Below are 6,211 nucleotides of genomic sequence, written 5' to 3'. Positions count from 1 at the left end.
ATTGACAAGACGTCACGCCCAACCAGAAGTGCGACTCGCCTTAGCGCTAATGAATCCCCGCCTCTTACTAGAGGGCCGCGACTGGCTCGTAGGCCTAGGATAGCTCGGGAGAGGTTGGTGGTTTACCATACCCGAGACGAGAGCGACAATAAAAGAAGCATTTAATGGGGAGAAGCAGAGACAAGATGGGTTGGTGGGAGAAAGCGGGCACGAAGGACCTTCCTGTGTCTCCGCCACGAACGGCTTCGGAGGCGTCACGGGACCGAGGCTGCTCACGTGACCTTTGCGCGCAGCTTGATTATTTGGCTGGCCGGGGGCGGTGCCACTGGGAAAGGGGTGGGGCTAATCCCCGTTCTGGAGCCTTCCTCGATGCAGGGGTGGGAATTGGGGACTTCTTGGAAGAGTACAGTTTTAGGTTTCCACGCTCCCTCACCTTGAAGACTTCTTTTTGGGAGCAAAGAAAAGACCACCTAACTCTTAAGCAACTAAGAAGCAAGAGGATTGAGAAAAATAAAAAGATAAAGTAGAAGAACTGTTTAGTTGCTGGGTCTTTACAGATAAGTGATTTTTATTGGGAAAAATTGTGAAACACGTTGAAATGGACCAAGAGATTCCTGGGTTCCTAAAGTGAAAAACCAGCCATAGTCTGACACACCTTTCTGGGTACCCTGATTCTATGTGGGCTTTCCATCTTTCTTTGAGGAACTCTGTACAACTCTCTATTGTAGATAGCTAATAGCAAAAGGAAATACTCCTGTCCATTGAACTTGACAATGAATCTTAACGCTCCTGGGAGAAAGCCATTTTGCATCTATTTGTAAATTCATCTCCCATTCACAATTCGACAATATAAGTGAGTACTTTAAATTCTCCTTTAAACTGGTACTATCATGTTAACTGGTTTCCTCATTGAATAAATAAAATCTTTGCCACTTGTTTATTTTGTATTTGTGTGAGACTTAAGGATTTTACTTTAAAAAAAAAATACATGGTTCAACTGTTGGGAAAGTACACTCCCTTTTAGGGAAGAGAAAGGCCTCCCCCAACCCTGCCAAGTGTATTCTTAGCTGGAGACCACAGTGAATTCAGAGTAAAGGTTATTGCATTGACATGGCTTCAGTGAACACCGCTTGAAGTTATACATTGATTTATTGATTATCTCTCCCCACTAAAATGTAAATTCTAGAAGAGCAGAGACTTTGTTTACTTCTGCAACATGGAAGAAATTGTCCATGGACAATTATCCTGGTTTGGATAATACTTGCAATATGGGAGGCCATAGTTAGGTGAGGCTACACTGAAGGATGGAGTGGGGTGGAAGCAATTTGACTCACAATGAATTGACATATCTCCTCTTTAGTCCATACCAACACTGCCCTCTCCCCTTCAAAATTACATAGCCCTTACTGTGTTCTGTGCAGGGGTTCAATCACTATTTTGAATCATTTCATCCTTTCAACAATAACTATAGGGAAGGTGATTTTATATTATTTAACTCCACAGAAAAGTTAAATTTCACATCCAAGGTTACAAAGCCAGGATGTGGAGAAATTGGAACCTTCATAAATTGCTGGTGAGAATGTAAAATGGTGCACATGTTGTGAAAAAGTTAGACAGTTTCTCGAGAAGTTAAACACGGAGTTGCCGTAAGATCCGGCAATTCCACTCCTACGTATATAAAGAGAATCAAGTTCACACAAAACCTTGTAACAAATGTTCATAGTGGCATTACTTATATGGAAAAAAAAATGGAAACAATCCAAATGTCCATTAGCCAATGAATGGAAAAGTAAAATGTAATGTATCCATACTAATGGGATGTAACTTAGCAATAAAAATGAATGCATAATCCACCTCAGAAACACTATGCTAAGTGAAGGAAGGCAATCACAGACCACAATGTTTTGTTGTATAGACCATTTTTATGAAATGTCCAGAATAGTCAAATATATAGACACAGAAAGTATATTAGTGGTTGCCAGTGGCTGGAGTCAGTGAGGGACAGGGATGATTGCTAAAGGGGATGGAGTTTCTTCTCTTTTCTTTTTAATGTAGTTTCTTTTTCAGTGATGAAAACGTTCTTTTTTTAATGATGAAAATGTTCTACAACAGGTTGTAGTGATGGTGGCACAACTATGAATATACAAAAACCCATTAAACTGTACACTTTAGGTGAAATGTGTGCGAATGTGAATTATATCTCAATAAACTACTAAAGGAGGGGGATGGGAGAAGGGACTGGTTGCTGAGCCCAAATGAAGGGTCAGCCTTAAGAGGAAGAGGAACCCCACTGAAATGGAAAAGTATGAAACAGACAATGAAAATCTCAATAGATTGGATAAACTCTTGATTGAGTCATTTTGAGGGAAAATTAGTGAATTAGAAGATTGCACTGATGAACCGATCCAGAACTTGGCACAGAGACAAAGAGGTAAAGTATGAGCAGTGATGACATGGAAGATCAATCAAAATATAAGAGCAGATTCCAATTCCTCAGCTGTGAAATTCCCACCCCAACTGATAACATGTTATTTTAATTTGACCTTTCATGCCATAATTTATGGTTAAAAAGTCCTCTTCTATATTATCCTTCCCTATCAACTTTCATCATAGCACTCTTGGGGAAGACAATTTTTAAAGGCTTCTACCAAGGAAAAGCTAACTGCCAATAAAAGCATTTATAGCAGGGGTGCCTGCGTGGCTCAGTCGGTTGAGCCTCTGACTTCGGCTCAGGTCATGATCTCACAGTTCGTGGGTTCAAGCCCTGCATCAGGCTCTGTGCTGACAGCTCAGAGCCTGAAGCCTGCTTTGGATTCTGTGTGTGTCTCTCTCTCTGCCCCTCTCCTGCTCACAGTCTGTCTCTCTCTGTTTCTCAAAAATAAATAAAACATTAAAAAATTAAAAATAATAATAATAAAGCATTTATAGATGAATTCATCTATAAAAAATCTATTCATTACTTCCAAGAAATAAGAGGATTAGTTAAAAATCAATTTAAATCCCCATTACTCTTCATTAGATTGTTTCATCAGTTGTGAGGCACCTAGAAAATATGGATGGAATATTCAAGTTAATCTTTCCCCCATACCTCTTCATGAAGCAAAAATTGTTTTGATTGAAAAATGCTCCTTGATAAAATAGAACCCAGTTGCTTTCCTTTAATGTTCTATTGAAATATTTCAAAAAGAACTTCATTTCACTTGTTCAAGAGACACCCTTAACCATCTTCTCAAGTGGTTCCTTCCTTTGAATTCTTGGTGTCCTGTCAATTTTTAAAAAGTCTGACTTGGCACATTTCATGGTTGTGTTGAAACGTTTGCCTTTTAATCACACAGGATGGTAACTCCAAAACAACACAAGTACCTTTATAGAAACAATTTAGCAGCCTGCCCAAGGTCTGTGGTTTCATAGAGTTGTTATTTTCCTGTAAGTTAATATAGTACTCAATGATTTTTTTTTTAAGATTTTATTTTTAAGCAATCTCTACACCCAATGTGGGGCTTGAATTTACAACCATGAAATCAAGAGTTGCATGCTCTACTGACTGAGCAAGCCAGGCATGCCTCAATGAATTTCTTATATTCCTGAAAAAAAGCCTAACAGGGAAAAGAAATCTGGAATTTTGTATTCTGCTTCATAGAGTAGTAGTGTATTAGTAGAAGTCAATAGAATATTTAAACTGTATTATAAATCAACTGATTTCTTTCCTACCCCAAAACCGAGCTTCAGAATAAAGGATAGTACCAAAGGAAATGACTATGCAAAGGGCAACAGTGAAAGTAATCTATAGCAAATTGAATATCTTTGCTATCTAAACATATCATAGAGATTTATAAGTAAAGCATCACATCAGAAGCAGATAAATGGATGAAGGATATGAACAAACAATTCACAACCAGTGACAAAGCTTCCTAAGAATAAGAAGCACACATGAAAATGATAAATTGAAGAATCGAAATTAAATATAAATGATTATTCCCCTCCCTTTATTAAATGAATATAACTTGAAAAGGATATCATGAAATTAATACTTTTGTATATAACTGGTGGGATTGTAAATTGGCACAACCATTTTGGACAACTCTTTGATAGTATGTATTAAAGCCACAATAAATTCACATTCTTTAACCTAGTAGTGCCATTTCTAAAAATCTGTTCTTAAAGTCTAGAAACTGAGAAAGTGATCTGCACAAAGATATCCTTTATCTCAGCATTATTTATAATAGAAAAAAATTAGAAACAACCTAAATGACCAGTAATAATTTAGTAAGGTATGGTATACCTTATGATGAGATACTCTAATGTCATTAAAATTGTAAAACAAGATAAAATATTTATGAAATAATGTTAAGTGAAAAGAGAATACAAAATTCTTTATACTATGTTTACAGTAATACTAAACATAAGCCGTGTCTTAGACTCTGGGTCTGGAGTTCTTTCTTGTCCAGCAAGAAAGCAGGATGCAGGATTAAATGCAAGAGAGGCTAATGTCCTGGAGGAAGACAAGAGCCTGAGTAAGGGTCCTTGCTCCGTTTTTATTAGGATCAGAAGGCTTACAAATGTGGTGATGGGCATGCACAAAGAGACAGTGAAATCATGAACATTATTAACTCATGGGCATAAGGGAAAGGGGGTTTTGAAGATATGTGGTGTTAGGGGTTTGGGTTAATACAAAACAAAATCCTGGCCTTGGAAGGCTGTTTACAGCAGACTTGAAGCCCCACCTCTGTTTACCTAAACTAGCCTAGGGAACAAGAAAGACAGAGCATGCTACCTCAGGATCAACAAGGTACCTTTCTTTTGCTAATTAGCTGCACTCTGGGCAACTTCACCCTGTAGTGGTCTATAGCCCTGTTTACCTGTTTACCTAGTTTGGCCCTTCCTTCCTATGAAAGCAGCTTTCTGCTATAGTAGGAAGTTGGGGGGCAGGGGGGCTTCTGCCCTGAATACTTAATCTTGTTTACCTCAACTTGGATGTTTTCATCCTGAGATTCCCTATTCCTATACCTTTGTCCTATACTGGGACCTTTGCCCCACTTTACCTATTCTTATTTACCTAATCTTGCTTACCCAAACTTGGGCGTGTACATCCTATGGCTTTCTAATTCTTTAAGCCTTGTTAAACTATCAATGCAGGCTCAGGGAATTCCTAAGCTTGTTCCCCACAAAACCAGAAGTAAATATATCAAAATGAAAACCAGTGGTTGTTAAGCTGGTAGAAATTATGGGTTTACGATACTCCTTTTATCTATTTCCAGTGAATGAGTATGTGTGTGTTTGGTTGTTAAAAAAGTTCATTTCATTATTATTTTTTAAGTATTTTTTTAAGTTTATTTATTTTGAGAGAGAGAGAGGGAGAGAGAGAATGTACGGGGTAGAGGCAGAGAGAGAGAGGGAGAGAGAATTCCAAGCAGGCTCCGTGCTGTCAGCACAGAGCCCCATGCAGGACTCAAACTCACAAACCATGAGATCATGACCTGAGCCAAGATCAAGGGTCGGACACTTAACCAACTGAGCCACCCAGGTGCCCCCCAAAAGTTCATTTTATAATAAATTATCAGGCAACCTTAAAACACACTAAATTATTAGCCAAGGTCTAAATTAGTGAAAAGAACAAGTTCTAGAATATTTTAAAAGAAATCTAACTTTATTCCTTTCTGGTACATAACTGATAAATAGATAAGCTTGGTTGTGGTCGGCATGTTAGTTGCCTATGATCGTTTTTATAATGGGAGTAAGGTTTTCCTTGTCCAGACTCTGAGCTTGATAAGTAGGGAACGTTGTGGTCCTGGCTCAGCCCCTATCTGAGTATTCTGAAGAACTCTCTTAATTGCTTAAATTTCCTTATTATTACTTTCGAAGGTTTTACATTTTGCCACTTTCCTGGGCAAAACCTCAGTAGTTCAGCTGGGTTTATTTTCTTCATGTGCAAAACTAGCAGTTAAAGTAAATGATGTCTAGTTCCAGATCTATAATTCTGATTCTAAATTAAGACTTTCAAAATGCTCTAAGCCTACTAATTCTCAAATTATTTAAGACTTTGATCTAACAAGCTTCAGCTTCAGGACCCTTCTCTTGTTTGGGCCTGGAAAAGCCTCTTTCTGTGTGTTAAAAAAAAGATCATATGTTTTTATTTAATTTGAAAAAAAAAAAAGATTTTGACTCCCCCCACTGGTTAAGACAATTGGCTTTTCTACCTTCCCTTTTCCTT

The sequence above is a fragment of the Acinonyx jubatus genome, chromosome A3, assembly GCF_027475565.1.
Source record: "Acinonyx jubatus isolate Ajub_Pintada_27869175 chromosome A3, VMU_Ajub_asm_v1.0, whole genome shotgun sequence".
Taxonomy (NCBI): domain Eukaryota; kingdom Metazoa; phylum Chordata; class Mammalia; order Carnivora; family Felidae; genus Acinonyx; species Acinonyx jubatus.
Note: the sequence above shows the minus strand (reverse complement) of the source record.